The 20,712-nt window shown below is 40.4% G+C and overlaps 1 long non-coding RNA gene across 5 annotated transcripts in view; it reads left to right on the plus strand.

Annotated features, from left to right (window-relative positions):
- The window catches only part of LOC136294169 (uncharacterized), a 150,048-nt gene that overhangs the window by 83,098 nt on the left and 46,238 nt on the right, over nt 1-20,712 (plus strand). Inside the window, exon 1 of one of the 5 annotated variants that reach the window (XR_010722333.1) lies at nt 1,560-3,135. The exons of the other annotated variants lie outside the window; for them this stretch is intronic. This is a non-coding gene — a long non-coding RNA (uncharacterized lncRNA). Of the gene's footprint in view, nt 1-1,559; nt 3,136-20,712 lie in introns of those variants that run through there. 5 annotated transcript variants of the gene reach the window in all.

A 20,712-nucleotide genomic window follows, 5' to 3' on the forward strand; every position in this document is an offset into this window, starting at 1 on the left:
CTTTCTCCATGCATCTGTTACACAGAAACCCCCCTTTAATATAAAAGCACAAACTATTAGCTAGTCATTCTGCATTTTTCTACTGCTCAGCTATATATGATGGCTGGTTCATTGCTTGATGGTTGTTATGGGATATTTACTGGAAGAAAATGGCACCCTGGCATTTAGAGTCAGGCTAAATTAGTAGTTTAGATTCTCGTTGTTCCTCTTTCTTCCATGAGTCAGTACCATTTTCTGGCACCATGGAATCAGCACCTCTGCCACTGCAGGCATTAATAATTGCTGCATGTATTGGCAATCATTTAGCTTTGTGTGATTGGTGCCTGAGTAGCCGAGGCAAAGACAAGGAAGCTGTTGCCATCAACTGCTCCCATGGGTAATGTCTCTTTGGAGATGTCATTTTAGGCCTTGCTACAACCTGATGCCCAAGAGGGTGGTGCAGATAGGTTCTAAGCAGTCTCCTTGTGCTATGCTCAGGTCCAGCTGCTAGCCAGGAGAAAAATCTCCTTTGGGACCTCTACCCAAGTAACATGAAAAAGTGCTACCAGCCTGTGGTCCTTCTTCTGCATGTGGTCTGACACCCACTGAACCCTTCCAGAGCCCTGGCACATCATCCCTCTGAGGGATCACTGCTGTGGCCTCTCTGCACACCTGAGCTTAATTGCTTGTTTTACAAAAATTGGGTGCAGGCTGCAAGGTAAAAGCCCTGTGGAAATATTCCATGCTGTTGTGGGGGTGTACATTTGACAGAGTCTGCTTGGGTTAGACATCCATTGAACAAGAGATCCCACGTTTAATGTCATACTGAGAATTCTTATGGCTTGATGACTGCAAGGCAAGAACAGGAGAAACCTTTCGAAAGAGCCACTCCTCTACATGAACAACCCCCTCACATTTAAAACTAAAGTAAAAACTGTCTGCTCCATGTATGCCTTTTGGTCATGTACCTTATACTTAATATGCCTTATTCTGCTGGTTAATGATAGAGAAGTGTTACATGTCTTAGTTTTAATAGGAGCTGCAGCTCAGCTTAAACACGAATCTTTTGAGTAATTTGGTGGTGTATCTTGACTTCACAAATGAGATCTTATGACATTGGTGTCAGAAGCAGTTAAAGCAATCTCATTCAGCAATTAAAAGAACAAGAATGTAATATGATATTTATTGTTACTCTCTGTGAACCCCTCCTGTGCTGAACTTGTAGATACTTTAGATAAGAACCAAAGACTCTTATATCTCTTAGAGAAATTACACAGTTTTGGTGAAACTTTTAAAGGTAGAAATGATTTCCACATGAACACAATTGTTACAGTAAAATGACTTCATATAAATAACAAATATCTGCATGTATTCAATAGCAGGTCTTTAGAACACTGTGATGCCTGTGGAGCTGTTTCAAGCCCTGTCCCATTAGAGTGTGCTGAGCAGTTTTGGGCAGGAGATGCTGAAGGAGGCAGCAGGCCTTGCCCTTTTACATGTAGCTTTGTGTGTGCTTATGTAATTCTTAGAGCTTTGTGCAGTATAAACTTCCCTTTTTGTACATCACAAACTTTCACTTGTAGCGTGGAAAATACTTCCTGGAGTGTGAGGCTGTTAATGAGGTTTATAGTGAATGCATGAAACAAGAGGAAAGTAGTGTTGCTGAATACAGGTTTTCAGAGAGCCATCACGTCATTATCAGCTTCCACTGGAAAACAATTATGAGGCTTCAGAAATGATTAGCATGCCAGACATTTTTCTTTGTGGCTTTACTTACAAAAATGACAGAAATTTCAATGTTGGATTTTTCCCTAGGGTATTCTTTACCATTCACTAAAAACTGGAGTGACAGAGGTAGATCATATTAGGTACAAATCAAGCAGAGAACACCATTTGCATAAGTTAGAAAATATGCATCTTGATGGGTGTTACTGCCACTTGGCAGGTTTGGGGCCATTCCACTGGGAGTCATTATCCTCTGTGCTGGTTTTTCCTGCTGCATCATCTTCTTTGTACCTCTCCAGAGGACCTTTGAAGTATTTATTATCTCTGGTAGCATGGTTTTATGTCCTCCCCCTGTTCTAGCAGCTCTCACAGAACAGGAGATGATGAGGGTGATTTAGTAGTGGGGGCTCTTATGTCACCTAAGCTTCTCTGGACTAAGTGCTAGGGAATAAGAGCAGTGGTCTGTGTGCTCTTTTTAGGTCCTAATATTACATTTAGTTACCAAAGAACGGTAACACAAAAAAAAAAAAAAAAAAAGAAAAAAAAAAAGAGTAGATATACTTTAATTTGTAGCCTTGAAGTATTTGTAGGAAGGTTTTGGGAAGTTTTCATCTTCTGAAGTTTTTAAGATCTGAACAAATAGAACAATTTGAAAGCAACTGATAAATTTATTTTTTTTTTTTAAACCACAGCATTGCAGATGCAGAAGATCCACATCAACCCATGACCTCTAATTCCAGCTGGTTATTACCCTGTTACTTAAAAACTACCCTTTATTCTGCATCTGGTTTATTGAGCTACTCTCTCTGGTCTGCTTTAGCAGGCTGGATTCCAGGATTGTCAAATTTTTGTAGCTGGCAAGAGACTGTGATCAAGCCATCACTTAACCTTTCATTTGATAATCCAAATGGATTGATCTCAGATCTTCTACTCTAAGGCGTTTTTTCCTGTCGTTTACCTTGCCTGTGTGCTTTGACAGACTGTGGAGAACTGACTCTTTGGGAATGAGGCCCTGTTCATCGAGTTTGGAGTAAAGGCCCCCGCACGTTGTGTGGTTTTTTGAGCCTTTCGTGCACTCAGTCGTGCATAAACGATTTTTTTTGTTGCTGTTTGTGGGAAGACAGATACAGTGCTGAAGGCAATCTTGCCCCTGATGTATTGCAGCTGTGTTAATTACCCAAGAGTGGAAACAGCCTTGTCCTCACAGCTGTGGGTGTGACAAAAGAGTGAGTTAGTTGGTAGGGGCTCAGTCAGAGTCTGCTGGCTGTGCTGTGAGGAGGAAGGGAGAGGAGGTCGTGTGAGGGACAGACAGGGTTAGGCGACTGGGCTAGGGACTGGAAGGAGTGAGCTGGAACTCCAGAAGGAAGAGAGAAGAAGGAGAGAAAAAGCCAGAGCTGCACGGAGCTGCCCATGGGAGGCTACATACAAAAGGTATGAGAGACTTTAGGATAACAAGGGGCTGATTCTTGAAGCCTTCTTCAGTGTAACTTGTACCTCCTCCATCTGTTGTTGTCTGTTCCAGATTGTTCTGGCTGACTGTAAAGCGTCTGATTTGAAATGATTGCCAGGCTTGACTTAAATCAATAGGAGGGAGATGGAAATGTATTTCAGGATGCTTTGTTGGTCAATAAAATGTTATACCCTGTGACATCAAGAAATGCTGAAATTAGCTTTGAAGAAGCAGAAAAATGTAACAGTGCCAGATGCAATTTTAGTGACTTGTGGCTGTAAATCACCTCTATGGAAAGGTGAAAGGAAAGTTAAAATAACAGAAAAGAGGCATTTCTGTTCCTTAAAATCTGGAGTTTAGGTTTGAGGTAAAAGAAGACATTTATACAAACATAAAGCTTATTATATCTTTTTGTAATTAAGAGACAGGAAGGACATCAGATGCTTCATCACAAAAAACAGTGACATTTCATTTTAATTCAATTAAAGTATTTGTCCTAGGTATTACCAGTTGAAATTTGTTTATTGAGTAGCTTGCCCCTGTTGTGATACAGGGAATGAAACTTAACTAATTTTTTTTTAATTGCTCCTTTTGGATGGAAATGGTGATCTAATTGCCTGAAAAGCAGGCCTTTCCCTTCTAATTACTTCCCTGTGAATATACAAATACAGACCATGAAGAGTGTAACCAGCAAAGTTTTGAAAAGAATGGCCTGGCAAAACTAGGAGGAAAATTAATTTACCTTCATTTTGGTTATCTGCTATGGCAGCTGGCAGAAATCTTCTTGGGGGTTGTACAAACTCGCCTTGGTGGGGTTTTTTGGTGTCTACCTGCCTGGGAATACAAGAACTTGCCTCAGATTTCACTGGCCAATGGGGCTACTGCAGCATTTTGGAAAGGATGCTTGCATGCAGAAGTCTGGTTGTGGATGACACCTGAACTACCAAAACAAGTTGTCTGAGACAGGCTTCCAACATTGCATGAGGTAGAATAGAGACTCTGTTCACTTGTTGTTTGGAAAGTGTAAAATGCGTGTTAGTTTTCATGAGACTCTTGTGAACTTGTACTTCATTTGTTTTTGAACAGTTGCTAAATCTGTGTTCCTGAGCTTCTGCTCATACAGCAGTAAGGCTAAAAAGAGAGAGTAGAAATTATTCTGATTTTATTGGCTCCCAAGTCTTTCATCTTTATCACCACTGAACCTTTCCAAAAAGTCAGCTGGATTTAATGAAGCTGAATTTACCTCCTTCAGCAAATCTCACTGTGTCACATGCCACTATGTGGCGTGTGTTGGGTGTCACAGGAGCTTTGTGTGCAGAGTTCTGAAGCCCCACCATTTTCCTGGGATGGGGTTTGGACACCACTGGTTGGACAGAGCAAGGTTCAAAATATCTTGATGGGTTTGGTAAGAAGATGTTGTTTGTGGAAGGAGCAGAGCAATGTTGGAAACATTGTGTGAAGGAAGCTGGAGCTGCTGATGGAGGTCAGCAGGGCTGATGACTTGTCCTCAAAAATACGGTTGTATATGCGCTGTGGAAATGGCAAGAGTTAGGAAAGGATTTAGAGGAACAGAAGGGAGTATGTTCTCCATTTCAGTAAAGAAACTATCATCAAGTAAAGTACATAATCAACAAGTATTCAGCTTCTTGGCTGAATTTAAAATGTTACAAAATCACTGTGAAGAAGTCATATAGCATTACACAGACTATAACTCTCCTGCTTTTTGCATGTCCCTTCATTTGCATGCTGGAAAACATAGATAGCTATGTTCCTGCTCAATTTTCAAATTTCCTTCCACCTCAACATTTTTTTCAAAGCTACATAATACAATTCTGTAGCTGTGGTGTGGAAGCACCTTGGTGACTACAGGGGATCTGCCTGAATGAAATAAAAAAATCGATTTCTTTTGTCATAGTAAACAGAAAGAAGGGAGCAAGTCAAGTGTCAGAGATGGTCATCTGCTAAAATTTGTGATGCTTATTGTGAAAAGCAATTTTCCAATGCATACAGAAATCCACTGGGCAAGGTTTTGATGTGACTTTGAGGTCAGCATGGAGGATTTGTTTTGAACTGCAGTCATTTTAGATATTCAGGCATCGGATACACATGTGGTTGTGAATAAATAAATCCTCAAAGAGCAGTGCTGCTGTCCGAATTAAGAACGAATGGGGTGAGGACTGAGCAACCTAATCATAGAATACTATCTCAGCAGCCCTTTGATGATAGGTTTGGAGCAGGATGTGATTCAGACAGGTTCTGCAAGGAAAGGGTTGTGTGTAAGTCAGAGAGGAGAGGCCCCAGGAGCTGCCCCTGTGTCCTCAGGTCTGGCCAGACACCAAACACAGAGTTGCCCAACTTCAGTGGGTACCTTCAGGAACTTTACCTTGTCCTTCGTGGAGTTTTGAACTCTTCGTGCCCTCACAGCATGAAAATATGGACAGATCATTAGAAACAGAGTACTGGAATAAAATTACCGTATTTTTACCTCTGAAATACTCCCCAGACTTCCAGAACAGTTGCTTTTCTGCTTTCCAGATTCTCTGTCAAATTTCTTCCCCTAAACCCCCATGTTATTTGGGGATCAGGTACTCCAATTGGTGCCATCATTTTTCCTGTATGGAGCATTTTGCAGTATTGGATTGATAAACTTTATCCACTTGTAACATAACAAATTGGCAATTTTTTCAGCTCACACCAATTATTGCAGAACATTAACAGGAGAATGAATGTTGTGTGGTACCCACTGCTGTAGTCTAGAGCAAATAAAATCTGGTAAATCTTTGAAGTGAAAGACCTCATATTTTAATTGAGGCACTAGTCTAGATTCCAGTGGCCTGTAGAAATACAGCAATGCTTGTACCCAAATAATTATGAAAGAGTATGTTGTGGTGCCAATGTGATGTCCTAACCATAGTATCTTACCGAGACTTATTTATGGTGAGGTTTCCAAATGTATGTACTGGTGTTTTGTATACATTTCAACGATACATTAACTTGTGTGAAAATTGGCATCTCCAGAGATTTGTGTTTCTTATAATTCATGATTGTAAGATTCATGCTGATAAAAAGAGCAGATGTTAGATTGTCATTATGCCATTAATTGAAAGGGGATAGTTCGAACTACATTCTTTTTGGTTTTACTGAAGTTTTTGGAAGTATGAGCTGTGAATTTTAAGTGTTTAATCATATATAAGGGAGGTGACTAAAGGGTGATAGATCCATAGTTTTGAGCTGGAACTGGAGTTGTAGTCATGCACCTCCCATATACAATGTACCCTGAACTTACAGGAAGAAAGTTTCTCAAAATACACTTTTTTCTTCTGTTCGCTCAGGGAAGCTTACATGGTGTATTGTATGAGGGTGCATATATATTAAAAAACATTTACCACACTGAGGTTATTTATTTTTGAGAAAAGACTTCAGGGTGAGGGGTTCAATATGTTTGAACTGCATCAAGTTAGGAAATCACTGCTGATCATTTGGTCAAGGCTGTTGGGCAGAAGTAAAGCTTCAGATGATCGAACAGACAGCAGGAACATAGACGGTGTGACTGTACACAGAGTAGTGATTATAATCTCTGAGCAATTCTTGTAAAAAACACTATAAAGTCCGGGACAATGTAAAGCGAGACAAATAATTAGCTTGATTACTTTATGCTTCAGTATATGTGATAATAGGAGGGTACAAGGCCCATTAGAGTGGTGTATGATAGCATTTAATTCTAAACACATTCTTTCTGCTTGAATGCTATTACAAGTCCTTTCTATTCCTGAAGATATTCCTCAGTCTGTTGAGGATAGATGAGAGTTTAGACTTATGTTCTGTGCCTGGCTCAGCTTGGTCTGCAATGAATCCAGCTACTTGATGTCTCCAAAAATAATGCCTGTCCCTGGATATTGAAATGCATTCTCTGTCACTGAATGCAACTACAGAATGCCAATGCAAAGACAGAGTCTCTTATTTCCTCCAGAAAATACTGTATTTTGAGCCACAAGGTAATAGAAACCTGCTAGTATTAAGTTAGTATTATGGCTGATATATATCTAGAAGCTATATGTGCCGAGATATATTATGTGTAAATATTTGTCCTGCCTGGACAAATGGGAGTTACTGAGAATGCCCTATTAATGATCCAGGATATGCCTGAAACAAATGTGATATATTGTTATATACACTTGAAGCAAATCCAGACTCTCTTCTTTCTACTTCGCCTTTATTGGTTTTCATTTTTCTACAGTAGCCGAAAGTAAGGGGTTTTATTACAAGAAATCTCTTTTTCTTCTGACTTCTGTTATACCATGTATTCATCATTCCAAGGCACCTTTTTAATTGGAAAACTCATTATTTCAAAAATGCTGATGTGGAGCCACCTGACCTGGAGGGAGCTATGCTCTCTGGCTCACAGGGGCAGCAGAGCTGGGAAGACAATTTATTCAGGGTTTTTTTGGTGGCTAGACAGGGAAGGATGCTAAATGAACGCGATAGAAATTATGAAGCACAGTGTGTCAGATGACTAAATGCCAAAGCAAATTTTCAAGATCTAGCAGTATCAAATGAAATATTGTGTATTGCCACTGTGCTAAAACAATCATCGTGAAGTTATAAACAAAGGTATTTGAATGATTCTTCAGTGCTATTATCAATAGTAACCTGCTTCTCTAGATGAGGAGGAAACAGGCAGAGAAGCAATGAGCCTCTGACGTGGGGTAGCATTCTTAGTCATAGTGCCAATGTCACAGAATTACAGAATCAGTAAGGTTGGAAAACGCCTTTGAGGTCATTGAGTCCAACAATTAACCAGCACTACCGTGTTCACCACTAAACTACGTTCCCATGTGCCACATTCACATGTTTTTTGAACACTTCCAGGGATGGTGACTCCACCGCTGCTATCACTCTGGTCCTATTCTAATGCTTGATAGCCCTTTCTTACAAAAATTTCTGAAGATGTTTTCCTAATATCTAATCCTAACTTCCCCTGGAGGGGGTTATCATTGCAAGGCTGCACACACAGCTCCTTTCTTTGCATGGAAAGTGACTCCTTGGGTTATCACTTCCAGGCAGATATCTGTCTGATTGACTTGGAAGACAAGATTGCAATACTCCTCAAAATTTCTGTAATTATAATTCAAAGCAAGATTTTTCCAGGTAGTCTCCATTTATCCTCTAGGCCTAGTCTCTGTTATTCTCTTAAATCTTGATACCCTTATTTCTTCTTATAATGTGCACTCTACTTGAAGATGTGTGAATGGCTTGTTAAGAAAAGACAAAACTAAGTTGAGCACTTTGCTATTTGTGCCATTTCAAGCACCTTTACTTTAGATTTGGAGATCACTCACCTGCCATTTGGTTCACCTTATTCCTTCCCCCTCTTGCCTTTGTATTTCTTCAGCCAAACAGGATGTTGACACTGTCACTGAATATCCTCTTCTGACCATGAAACGCTCTATTAAAGTATAAGGACTTGGTCTCTTTTGAGTAATTATTCCAGTCCTGTAAGCTGCTGTGGATGAACATATCTCAGTGCCAATTTTCACCTTTATTTTTAGTGTTGAGTATGAAGCAGTAGAGGCTGATCACATTTTAAGTGGTTTAATTTCTTAATGGGAGGAGTCTTGACTGTGTAAATATTTTATAGGAGCTAAATACTGAACAGAGCTGGGCAGCTACAGCTCGGTACTGAAATGAATGGAAGCGGTAGTTTAATTCTCTTAAAAAAAAAGGCATTGAAGTGATTTTACTGAAATTACTTCACGCCTTAAACGTGAAATAGTGGATCTAGAGAAGACTGATAGTGCGTGGCAGCCCTCATTCAAAGCTTTAGTTATTCTGTCTTCCTGGCATGTTGTATTTTATGTAGTGCTCTCAGTGAACATGGTTGATCATCATAGGGAGTAGGAGAAAGTTTTCATTCAAAAAATGTATGTATTAAAAGGACCTCAAGAGAAGAATCTATCCAAAAAGGCTTTGAAATAATACAGCAGCAAAATGTGTTCATGCTGCCGCACAAACATTTTGATTACTGGTTGGGCATGCTCCAAAATCGATCCTATCATCCTGGTTCAGGCTTCAGCCCTGTCAGCTGCCATGGCAATACGGACTTCAGGGCCGCAAGGGAAGTTCTCAGCTCCGTGTGTCTCTAGGCACTGTGCCTCTGGGGACTGGTGCTGACATGCAGGACCTGGGCATTCTTCTCTACTCCTGTAATTATGCAATGCTCAGCACCAACGTGAATCCTCCGCTGCACTCTCAGGCCACGTGCACATGGAATTGGCTAGCACAATGGAAGGGGAAATACTGAGATATCGAGCTGTTCCTCTCCTAAATACTGAGGTTTTTAAATTTTCTGCTGGTTTCAGCTGGACTGAAATATCACAAACAGTGTAATTCAGGTAAAATATATTAACTGAAATTCACAAGTACAGGTCCACTTTAGCAGTTGCTGTTTGATTCTTGCTGAAGAAGCAAGGTTCCCCAAGATAACTCTGCTCAGACTTGTAATAAAATTGTAATAATTTGAAGATCTGCCAGTTAGTACGCTGGGGTATTTCAGTAGTAGTCACAGCCACGGATTTGTTTATCAGTTCAAAAATATTATTTGTCATAAACCAGAAGATTTCTACATGAAGCTAAACCAATTATTTTTCTTCTGTGATGAATAAAATATTGTTCAGAGAATGTAAAGGCATTTTCCTGAAGGTAGTCTGAGATAGAAAGGTGATGGCAGGAATACAACATAGACTGCAAGCAGATCATCTCTGGTGCCCATGCTGCTTTTAAGGGAAGCACAAGACCAGGCTTACTGGTAGGCTTCAGATAAGCATCCCATGCTTTGGAGATTCACAGGTGCAGTAAATCCAATTTTGCTGTGCAGCTGAACAAGGTTTACAATGGCTTTGTGTCACTAAAGTGGAGCAAACCCACCAGACCTTAGGTGTGAGTGTGGTCAAAGAGAGAAAGGGCATGGATCAATGGTAATCCCCAAATCCTTTGCTCAGTTCACACATATCCAAGGCTGCAGACATGCGTGTGTGTTTGCACACTCCCAAGGATGGATAAATCTGTGACAGCACATGGTTAAATGCACGGTTCCATATTTGTCCCAGAGTGCCTGTTTTGTGTTTGGTTTTCTACTTTGGTTATTGAAAAATTGCAGGTTTTTTATTGCAGTCCTCTAAGGCACTGTTTGCAAAGAGTGTGTGAGGTAATCTCATCACTCCTTTTGTCTCTATTAGTCAGAACAAAGTGATTTTCTGATTTTCTCCCCTGTTTCCTCTATATGTACTTTTGCTTTTTCAAAATTATGACTCTCCATGTGTGGAGTGTAATTCTTTTCCTGGAATGTAGCTCAAATTTTATGGATATTAGTTACCCTATCAAACTGGCTAAGGACTATTAGGCAGTATCAGAGACTATAATAGCAGTAAATCTTTAACTCTTCTTCTAATATGTAGAAAACTAAACCCCATAAACTTTTTAAATGTTTGAGGTAAAAGGAGATGTTCCTGACAGTTTTATAATGTTTATGTAAATGTTTCCATATCCATGACAGAATAAAACCAATGAGTTAGAGACTTAAGTGGAACACATTAAGACTGCTTGTTAAATGAAATGTCCTGAAACTGTTGTAGCTGAGGACAAGGAGTGTAAGATTATGGCTGCCCAATGAATAATTTGTTGTGGTTTTTTAGCAGGTCTCTTGTGGCCAAACCTTTGAGACAGATGTACATACACATTAATCCTAGGCATTCAGAGAAGACTTGAAAGTCTCTTTAACATAAAAAAAAAGTAGAGTAACTAGTTTTTTTTTTAAACATAAGATTAGATAAAAGAAGGAAATGAAGGTTTAATGCCCAGCTCTCACCGGATCCATGGTGTGGTTGCAGATCAGTCACTGCTTCCAGGTGTGGGTTCAGTCACCTTGTTGGCTTTTGGAATCACAGCAAATTCTGCTCCCTGGCCAGCTTTTCTTTCTGCACCCACACAGTCCTGCCTCACTTGGCTCCATGCTCCTCCTTAGAATTTCTTTCCATCCTTGCTGAGAATTTCTGTGCAAAAAAAATGGGTCACCTAATTAGAAAGACATTTTCCCACTCTGCTTAAAAATAAAGATCAATTCAAAAAGCTCTTTTCAGTTGGCTTGAGATGCTGGTGACTGCCAAGCAGCCAGTCTTAGAGCCTGAAAATACATGCATTGGAGGTTATCATCTAGAACGCAAAGAGATGAACAAAAACACCCCTAAATGCGTTTGTTTTTCCCATTGGCAATCTGTATCAGAGGAGAGACTTTGCATTTCCCAATTCAGCTCAGTATTATTCCCTGGACCTAGGTGATAAAGATATTTGCCTTAATGTTCACCTCTCTTCCTCTTGATGGATTATCCCCACTTTATAGCCACTCTCAACTTTTTGGGTCTTCAATAGTCTTGACAGGGTTATATTCTTATCTGTGTCCCTTTGAATAGAGGAAGGTTGCTTCCTATCAGAGTAGAAGCAGTTTTTGCTCCATTTAGATTTAAACCTGTTTTCTCTAGCAGGACTGGTTGCAAAACAACTTTCTGCTCCAGTGACATTCAAAGGTCTCTCTTCCCCCTCTGGTGGCTTCAGGCTCTGAAATCTGCACTGAACTTTACGTTTGCTTTTTATGTGTATGTTAAAATTCCAGATGAAGCCATCTAGCCCATCTAATTGGACATAAATACTGTTGTCTCTTGAATGAGATTAGCCATGTCCTTGCCCACCATGGTTGCCTATCACAGCTGATTTGGGATGCTGGATTCTTAGTCTTTTCTTCCATACCACAGTATTGGAAAGTTGCTCAGGCGTGTCATCAATGTAGCACTAATAAAATGAACTGTAGCGATTCTGCTCTGGTTACAGATGCTGTTTCCTCAGTTCTTTCAGAACTTGGTGACCTGTCTGGAAATAGGTTAGGCAAAAACCCCAGCTTTTAGTCATTTGCCATGGGACATGTGGCCATGCCAAGGTTTGGTGCTCTTTTTGTTCAGTGTCCCGTAATGCAGTATGGAAGCTGCAGGCCAAGTTTGTTAGTAATGTACTGATCTGTAAACAGGAGCATATGTAATGTGCTCAGTTACAATAGCTGCAAATCAGGTAGTGCTTTGGTGTCCCGGTTACTAGTCAGACTATTTGTATTTAATTGGGTACATTTCAAACAATCCAGTTTCATTTTCCAGCAAGTGCACAGAGGTAATGTTATGATGCGAAGTGTTTCTAATTTTGTACTTAACTCAGCTGAAATAGATGAGTTAATTTATTTTAAAATCTGAGCAACCATGCTGAACTCTTCTTCTGGATTAAAACCAGCACATGTGAAAGTCCTTTCTGTTCTTTATATGAAGTGTCAGTCTACTAAATTGTGTTGTGAAAGGTGTGCAAAAAGCACATGATGGTTGTCAGAGTCTAGATCTAAAATTGTTTTTTAAAATTGCTTCATCTCAGACAATGATTTATTATTTAATTCTCACAACAGCAGTTATGGTGGTAGAAAAGATTCTTTTGAATTACTTTTTTCATCTGACATAACCTCATAACAGCTTCAAGCTTTGTCACATCTAGAATCAGTATTCGCACCTTTTTCCTGCCCTGGAGCTCTCCAGAGATCGCTGATGTGTGTCAATGCAACCTCCTTCTTTCACTGATTTTATACAATTTTGAAAGTCTGAAAACCTCCCCTAGGAGGAAGGTGTCAGCTTAAACTACAGTTAACTCGGCTTGCAAAGGAGAAGGATGGGAAAACTGGAGCAAAAATATCCTATAATGCTGCTGCCTTTCATCCTGAATAGTCCAAAATGAAATCCAGAACCTACTGAAGCACATGGCAGGAAGGTAGTCACTAGATACTGCCAAATGTCTGCAGTAATATTGATCTGATCCCACTGAATTTTGGCTGAAGGTTCGATGCTGGTTGGTTTGTGGTACGGGGTGTGTATGTTCCTCCTGTCAAGAGTGAGTCATGTCCTATCTCCTCGTAGGCTCCCGTGCTATGAAGGATCTCAGCTCACCACAGCCATGAGCCAGCGCTCAGTGCTTGTGTGCTGTGGTGTGTCCTCCCATCCCAGAAAAGGCCAGATGGAAATCTGTCCATGGTGGACTTCTCCATGGCAAGTTTGTTCCTCCATGTTTTATTTTATCAGGTCTTTTTAGCTGAATGTGCGCCTTCACCATTATGGGTAAAAGCCACCTTGTTTTTTAAGGGAACAACTCTTTTGAATGCTGACTTGCCATAGAGGACTTGGCAGTATTCTGAGACTGACTCATTGTCTCCCACCTTCCTTTGCTTGATTTGAACTGATTTTTGCTTGGCTTGTAAACTTTTGTGGAAGAAAGTTCTCTTTTTGCTCAGTTTTTGCATGAGGGTATCACAATGAGATTGCTCAGTGGTAAGATAATGCAAATGTAATAATAATGCTAATTAACTGCACGCTAAGGAAAGCTCCTTGTATGCACTAGAAGTGTTTTCTAGGGATTAACAAAAGGGCTTTCCCTTCTGCAACAGGGAATTTCTAACAGGAGTTAAGTATCACCCTACCTCTGTCCTAATCTTAGAATCACTAAACCAATAAAATTGGAAAAGACCTCTAAGATTATCAAATCTAGCCATCAACTCACCTTGGCACTGCCAAGGCCACCACTAAACCCTTTCATCACATGCCACATCCACCTGTCCAGGAATGGTGACTCCACCGCTGCCCTGGACAGCCTGTTCCAGTGCTTTACAACACTTGCCATGAAAAGAATTTCATGTGCAACCTAAACGTCCCCTGGCACAACCTGAGGCAGTTTCCTCTGCATTCTGTTGTTTGTTGCCTGGTACACTTCCCACCTGGTTCCAGCCTCCTGTCAAGCAGTTGTAGAAAGCAAAATGTTCCCCCTATGAGCCTCCTTTCTTTTAGCTCAGCACAGAGAAATATTGGGAAAAAATCAAAGGAAACCCAGGGCTTTGTGAAAAAAAAATAAATAAAAAAAAGTCAGTTGTATTGCTTTTCCCAGTCATTTTTAGCATAAAAGAATGGTCATGAGGCGTGATTAAAGTATTTTTGGAAAGTATCAAGCGTTGAAGGGAAAGCAGCTTATAAAAAAAAGGGTATTAAGTTCTAGACTGTATATTAAATATTTTTCAAGAATACCCCTGGAACTAGAAGATTTAAATGTGCAATCAGGAAAATGAGACTCTAGATTCGAATACTTTAAAGCTGCGAAATTAACAGGTTTTTGGGGATGTTCGGAGAGATTCATTGTGGGTAACTTGAAAAGAATGGATGAATTTAGGATTATTTTAATAACAAGCTTTTGCCTGTTAGACATTACGTATAACTCAGCTTGAATATTGCTCTTTGTTTTATAACTTTCATATTTTTAGAAACGCTTGTCCTTTTGATCTAAATTTTTGGCTTGATAGTTTTAACACCAAAGGCCTATGGCTGTTCAGCAAGAATCATTTTGGGTACAAGAGAGTCAAGGTAAGTGATGCAAAGCAAATATCCAACCTCAAAAAGAACTTACTGTAAGTGGCAAAGCAACCAATGCCTTATTAAAAAGAACAAACCAAGCAAATAGTTGAGTTATCGCAATTTATTTAGTTGCCCGCATAAGATACTTTGAACAAAAAAAAACCTCTTCCAAACTTGTGATTCTTTTATAAATGGATCAAGAAATGGTATTTAAAGAGGACAATTCAGGGAGGAAAAAACCCTTTAAGCTTACCTCCATGTTTCTATCCACTGGCACATTGCACTGAATGGTGCAATGTGCAAACCAGAGTGGAAGAATGTGAGAAAAACTGTGTTTAAAAGAATAAAACTTGGAGATAATGAGGCCTTAAATTACATGCAAAATTAAAAGTTTTGCATTAAAATTTTAAATACTCACTAAATAATTAAATACCTTCTAAACACAATTCCTTAAACTTCCAGGAATCATACGGTGCTAAGCATCAGTTAAGAGAAAAATGCCTTGTAAAAGGTGTAAATGAAAGGACAATATTTGAATTTTAATAAAATACCCATACGTAGAGAAGAAATTAAAATCAATGTTAAAATGACTGCTAGATGGTTCATGTTCGCTAGGGGAACGAGGAAACATTTTAAACAAATCTCAGTGTTGGAGAAATGTGACTCTGTAGTAAAACTTTATATTAAAGCAAGTGTGTGATGTGAGGAAGAGTAGCCTCCAATCACCAGTGAACAACTGAACAAATTGAAATATTGCCTTGGGTGGCTATGAATTTTCAGAAGTTTTGGAAATCCATCTAGACAATCACTGCATGTCTGTAGAGAGTGACACAATCCTGATTGGTAAGACCTATGAGTGTATGATCTTAATCAGCAGTATATTGGTTTATTCTTCATTTCGGTCATAGTGAAGTGGGTTTGTAAAGAACCCTGGCTTCAGGCTGGATGACCTGTATGCATTGCTGATGCAGTCCAACTCCCAGTTGTTTTATTTATAATGATGAGCTTTCATTGCTAGGTTCAAAAATGGTTTTAATAGTTGCTTGCTAATTTTTATTTCTAAGAACATTTCTCTCCTTTTTATTAAGGCATCCCATTACTAGTGCTTGAAGCTCTTGAAAGCTTGAAAAAAACAACCATTATGTTTGTTGTTTCCTGGAGGTTATTCTGACTTTTTTAGTACATAATTATTGAAAAGAAAATTAATTTCAATCTCTTTTTTTAATGCAGTCAGTCAAATCCTATAGCAGTAGTGCTTAGGAACTTAAGAGGAACTGCTCTGTCTTCAAGGCATTAATCTGCTTTTAATGTACAGCTCAAATACTGCTGTCACAGAAAATTCCTGAGGAATGATGTGAATGGAATCAAGAAATGCTGAAGTGAAAATTGTGCATATGACGTTAATTTAGGAAGACAGTCTGCAGGAACATGGCTGAGAAAAGACTGCAGTACATTTAAGAGTAGGATTGGAGGAGAATTAAGTAAGACAGTGGAGTCAGGCCTTAGCGACAATACTATGAGAATGTTGGGACCTAGCAGACACTTCTCTGAGAAACAAATCTCTTGTGAGTTTGGAACCGTCTTTCCAGATGGAGGGAGAGGAGAGGCTGTGGATGCTGCTGGAAAATGGGAATGCTCATGGAAAAGGAGATGTTTGCTGTGTTGGTGCTCCTCTAGGAGCCAGCTGGGCTACTGGAGAAATTGGTTTCCCATCGGCTCAACTGGATCTCATCCCAACATGTCTCCAATTGCTCTTTGAAATACAAAGCTCTGGCCTGGAAATTGCAGATTAGTGGAACTTCCTTTTTTGACCTGCACAGTTCTGATTCAGGGTTGTGGCAACCCTGCAGATAACTCAAGTGTTTTGTCCTTCTCCAGCACTGGCCTGGTTTCAAGCTGGCACAGGGTTAAGGCAATTAGAGCAGCCAGTCTCTCTGCCTGCCCCTTTTGTGGAGGCAATGGGAAGCCAAAAGTTTGGAGAGCCTCAAGAAGCAGGTCTGGAGTGAATTCAGAGAAGTCCAGGGCTGGGATCACAGAACAAAAAGCAGTAATTCCAGGGATTAGCATTTTGCTAGTGAAGGATCTGGACTTGATTGCTGTTGGCCTGAAGCCCTGTCTGGTAACGAAGTCTTGTTGTTCATGAGCTGCCCAAGCTGGGCAGAGCAGGGCAGTGCAGTGCAGATTGTTCAGGAGCAGTATGGAGACAGTCATAAGAAGAGAAGGACCAAAAACATTTATTACATTTCCTTTTTAGCCTCCAGTGACCTTGATGGTATGAATCCATCACAATCCTGCCCAAACTAACCCCAAAGTACTCGATAGAGTGACTTTGGAAAATTCAAACTGTGCAGAATATCAAAGAGCTGTTTTGATAAGGTGCTTTGGAAAATCTCCTTGTAGAGACCTAAACTTTTTCCAACAAAAATGACTGTGGAAAGGAAACTAAGACAAAAACTTTTCTTTTTACCCCAAGAACAGGTAAGAGGAAAGAAATAAATGTTCAGATGAAAACAGCAGCTGCAAAATTATTGCTTTGTTGGGTAGCAAGGAATTATTGAGGAACAATGAGCATTTACGGAGTAGGGAAGTGACAACCCCCAGTTGTAGTCATCTGAATAGCCAAAGAAGTAAGATTTAGCACCCTGCTAACACCAAAGACAGAGTGCTGGAAGGGGAGAAGAACTGGGTAAAGGAGTAAAAGGAGCTGGTATGCAGTCTCAGAAAAAGAGCCTGCAGCTTGGAATAATACAACCAATGCAGCTTCACTGGGTGCAAAAGGGACTGCAAATTAACCCGAAGCAGTGAAGAGTAAAATTAGTCTGGGAAGTTAATGGGTCACTGCTCAATTAGAGGAAACCAATGTGTAACCATTAACACTGCTAGTCAGGGGGAGACAGCGAGCAACTGAGCAAAATGTGGGAATAGATGGAGAATATTTGAGAGCAAATAATGAGCAAATGCTAGTGGTTCTCAGTTTGAATAAAAATAATGGCCTTAACCAGCCCAAAGTGCTCAGATGTCTAGATGAAGCTGTTGACAAAAGGTTTCTGCAGCAGGGGTTGAATTTCTGGCAGATGGCCCTCTGCACCTCTAATAAAAGACACAATCACAGTGAATAAAAAATAATTGGAAGAGAAAATCCTGAGAATGAAATGTCAAATAGCAGTGGAAATGTTAACATGGGAGGGAAAATTATAGGTAAATATATAAGTGACACAAAAACCTCTCCCTTTATGAGTGAAAAAGGGCAATTATAAGTGAAGGGCAAATATTCTCATATTAGGTATCTAATTGGGATTATTTATCACAGCTCATTAGAAAAAAGGTTGTGCAGATCAATCTTATATTAAAATTATAAGCCCTGAGGACAGGGATTCTATGTAAGGAGATTCTTCAGTGTATGCAGTATATATGGTGGTGCAAAATTAGGAGCTTTAAAAGCAATAGGACATAAAAAGCAGCAGTATTTGCTTTCTGTGAGGCAATCCTTGAAAAAGAGCACCACTGAGGCAGGCCGTACAACAATGGTGTGTTCCAAAATGTCAAATGCCAGCTGGTATGCCAACAAATGTTACTCACTGCAAGAGAATTAGCCTTGATGGTTGTAAGGGAGGATGGTTCCAGTTGCTTCTGGTTCCAGGTGAGTGGGACACTGTAGAGGGTGGGGAGAGGCTGTGTGGTGTGTCTGTGTCTGGCTGGAGTGGTGCAATAGGTGCATGTTGTGTTCTTTGGCTGCTGGACATTATCCACCCTTTATTCCACACCATCCACCTCATGCCCAGAGGGAGCAGCAGTGTGGTTTGGAAAGTCTCAGTGAGAGCACTAAACTGGGGAGTGCCATTCCTAAACCACAACAGTGGCTCACACAGGGGTTGTGTCAAGTTTGTCTCATTCTCATTGAAGAGTATAGAAGCTGGGCAGTTGTAAAAGTAAAGGTCCTTCATTGCACGGTTAAAATCAGTCGCATGAAGACAGAGTCATTACAGTCTGCGCCATTATGCAGAAAGCCTTCTAACATAAAATCCCCAAGTCCCATGCAGCAACAGCATCTGTGATCTGTGTTCCATTCGTGCTGGCGGTGGTGATGATTTGCATTCTCTAAACAGTGTATTTTTATTCTATTTTTAACAAATCGGTTACAAACACAGTTCTACTACTACCTTGTTGGACCTGTCTAAATCTAACTTTGGTGTATGAAAGTAGTCATAATATCTTACACAAATTCTATGTATATGGCTCCGTCTGTCCTATCTAGGAATTCTAGCAAGGCTACTCTATGTTTTCATTATGTCTAGAACTTAGTTCACCTTGCAAAAGGCAATGCTACTTGAACTTTAAACTAGGCTTTAGGGCCTCTCTTACTAACCAATACAGGCTCTTATTTGTTTAAGGCACTTAAAATATTCTCTTCTTATTTAAAACTAAACCTGCATTTCTACCTCATGCCAGTGTGGATTTATGTATTTCAGTTTTTCTGAAGGTTTTAATTTAGTCCTCACATCTTTGAGCACCCCTGGGCCTGTGTGGATGGGGCCCAGAGGGATTTTGCATCCTGGCAGGGCTGTCCTCCGTGAATTTGCTCTATTTGGCAAGTCGGCACTGTCTGCTTGGAGGCACACTGAAATTTCTACTGCAGGTTGTGAAGACTTGATGCATCCTTCCATGCTCTGTGTGTTCCTGCCAGGGTAGAAAAAAATGTATCCCCCCTGACAAGCTGTTCCCGCCCTCAACATTCCAGTTTGTGTATGGGTTATTAATGCTCAGTGTCACGGTGGAAAGTAGTTTTTGCTTTACCCACTACAAGCCAGCAAGCAGTGAACTTGCATCCTGGAGACCAGGAGGTGCAGTTACCTGCTTGCAGCCTGCAAAATGGGCCAGCGCCCAGGCTGGAGATAGGATGGTGCTGGTACAGATGGGAGAAGTGCTGAGATGCCAGGGAGGATGCATGGCTGTGCAACTTCCTACAAAGATCATGGGGAATATTTCTGCAAGGAAATATTTTCCATGATAGTCCAGTACCTTCACAGTAGTGCTGTGTTCAAGGTCCATACAAATTGTTTGAAAGTAGGATGGATATAACTGGTGCAAGGGAAAAAAAGGGGAAAACCTAGTTTGTGTCATAGAATCATGGAATAGTTTGGGTTGGAACGGACCTTAAAGACCATCTTGTTCCATCCCCCTGTCATGAGCAAGGATGCCTTCCACTATTCCAGGTTGCTCCAAGCTCCATCCAGTCTGACCTTGAACACTTCCAGGGATCCAGGGGCAGCCAGAGTTTCTCTGGGCAAGCCTCCCCACCCTCACAGGGAAGAATTCCTTCCCAATATCCCATCTAACCCTGCCCTTTGGCAGTGGGAAGCTATTCCCCCTTGTCCTGTCCCTCCATGCCTTGTCCCTGGTCCTTGTCCAGCTGTTTTGGGGCCCCTTGAGGCACCCCACAGAGCCTTCTCTTCTCCTGGCTCAATGCCCCCATCTCTCTTAGCCTGTTTTCATAGGAGTTCCCCTACCTGATAGCATTGCCTACAGCTTCAAGGGCAAAGATTGGAAATGTAATGCTAAAATAGGGACCCAAAAAGATGGAATGTTATGTGTACTTTTTTTTTTTTTTTTTTTTTTTTTTTTTTTTTTTTTTTTTTTTTTTTTTTTATCTCTCTCATTGCTGTGGTGGTGCACCACAGTGACAGTTTGCCAGCTCTCTCTTTGAGAGAGGTCGTTTGTGCTTGTGACAGCTTGATCCCACACATTATAAGTGCTGGTAACTCAGACTCATGAATCTTCTTTATTTGGGGAAGCATCTTCATACGACCAAAATGATCTATTAACAAAACTGAAGGGATGAACACGGCCTGTTTAGAGGTCTGCAGTGCAGGAATGGATAAATTAGGTATAATTGGCTGTGCATGTTTAAGTGTGCAAAATGTTATAAAAACCAAAATATTGCAAAATAGACAAAATAGCTCCAGAGCCAGAGCTGGTCCTGATAATTGTTCTTCTTTCTTTAGGGAAGTGTTTATCCTTCTCAATATATGTGCTATCCTGGGCACATGTGATTAGACCCTTTCAAGAGCACTGGCTTAAATAAAA

This window comes from Chamaea fasciata, unplaced genomic scaffold (assembly GCF_029207755.1).
Source record: "Chamaea fasciata isolate MVZ Bird 193981 ecotype frontalis unplaced genomic scaffold, bChaFas1.0.hap1 SCAF_9, whole genome shotgun sequence".
Classification (NCBI taxonomy): Eukaryota; Metazoa; Chordata; class Aves; order Passeriformes; family Sylviidae; genus Chamaea; species Chamaea fasciata.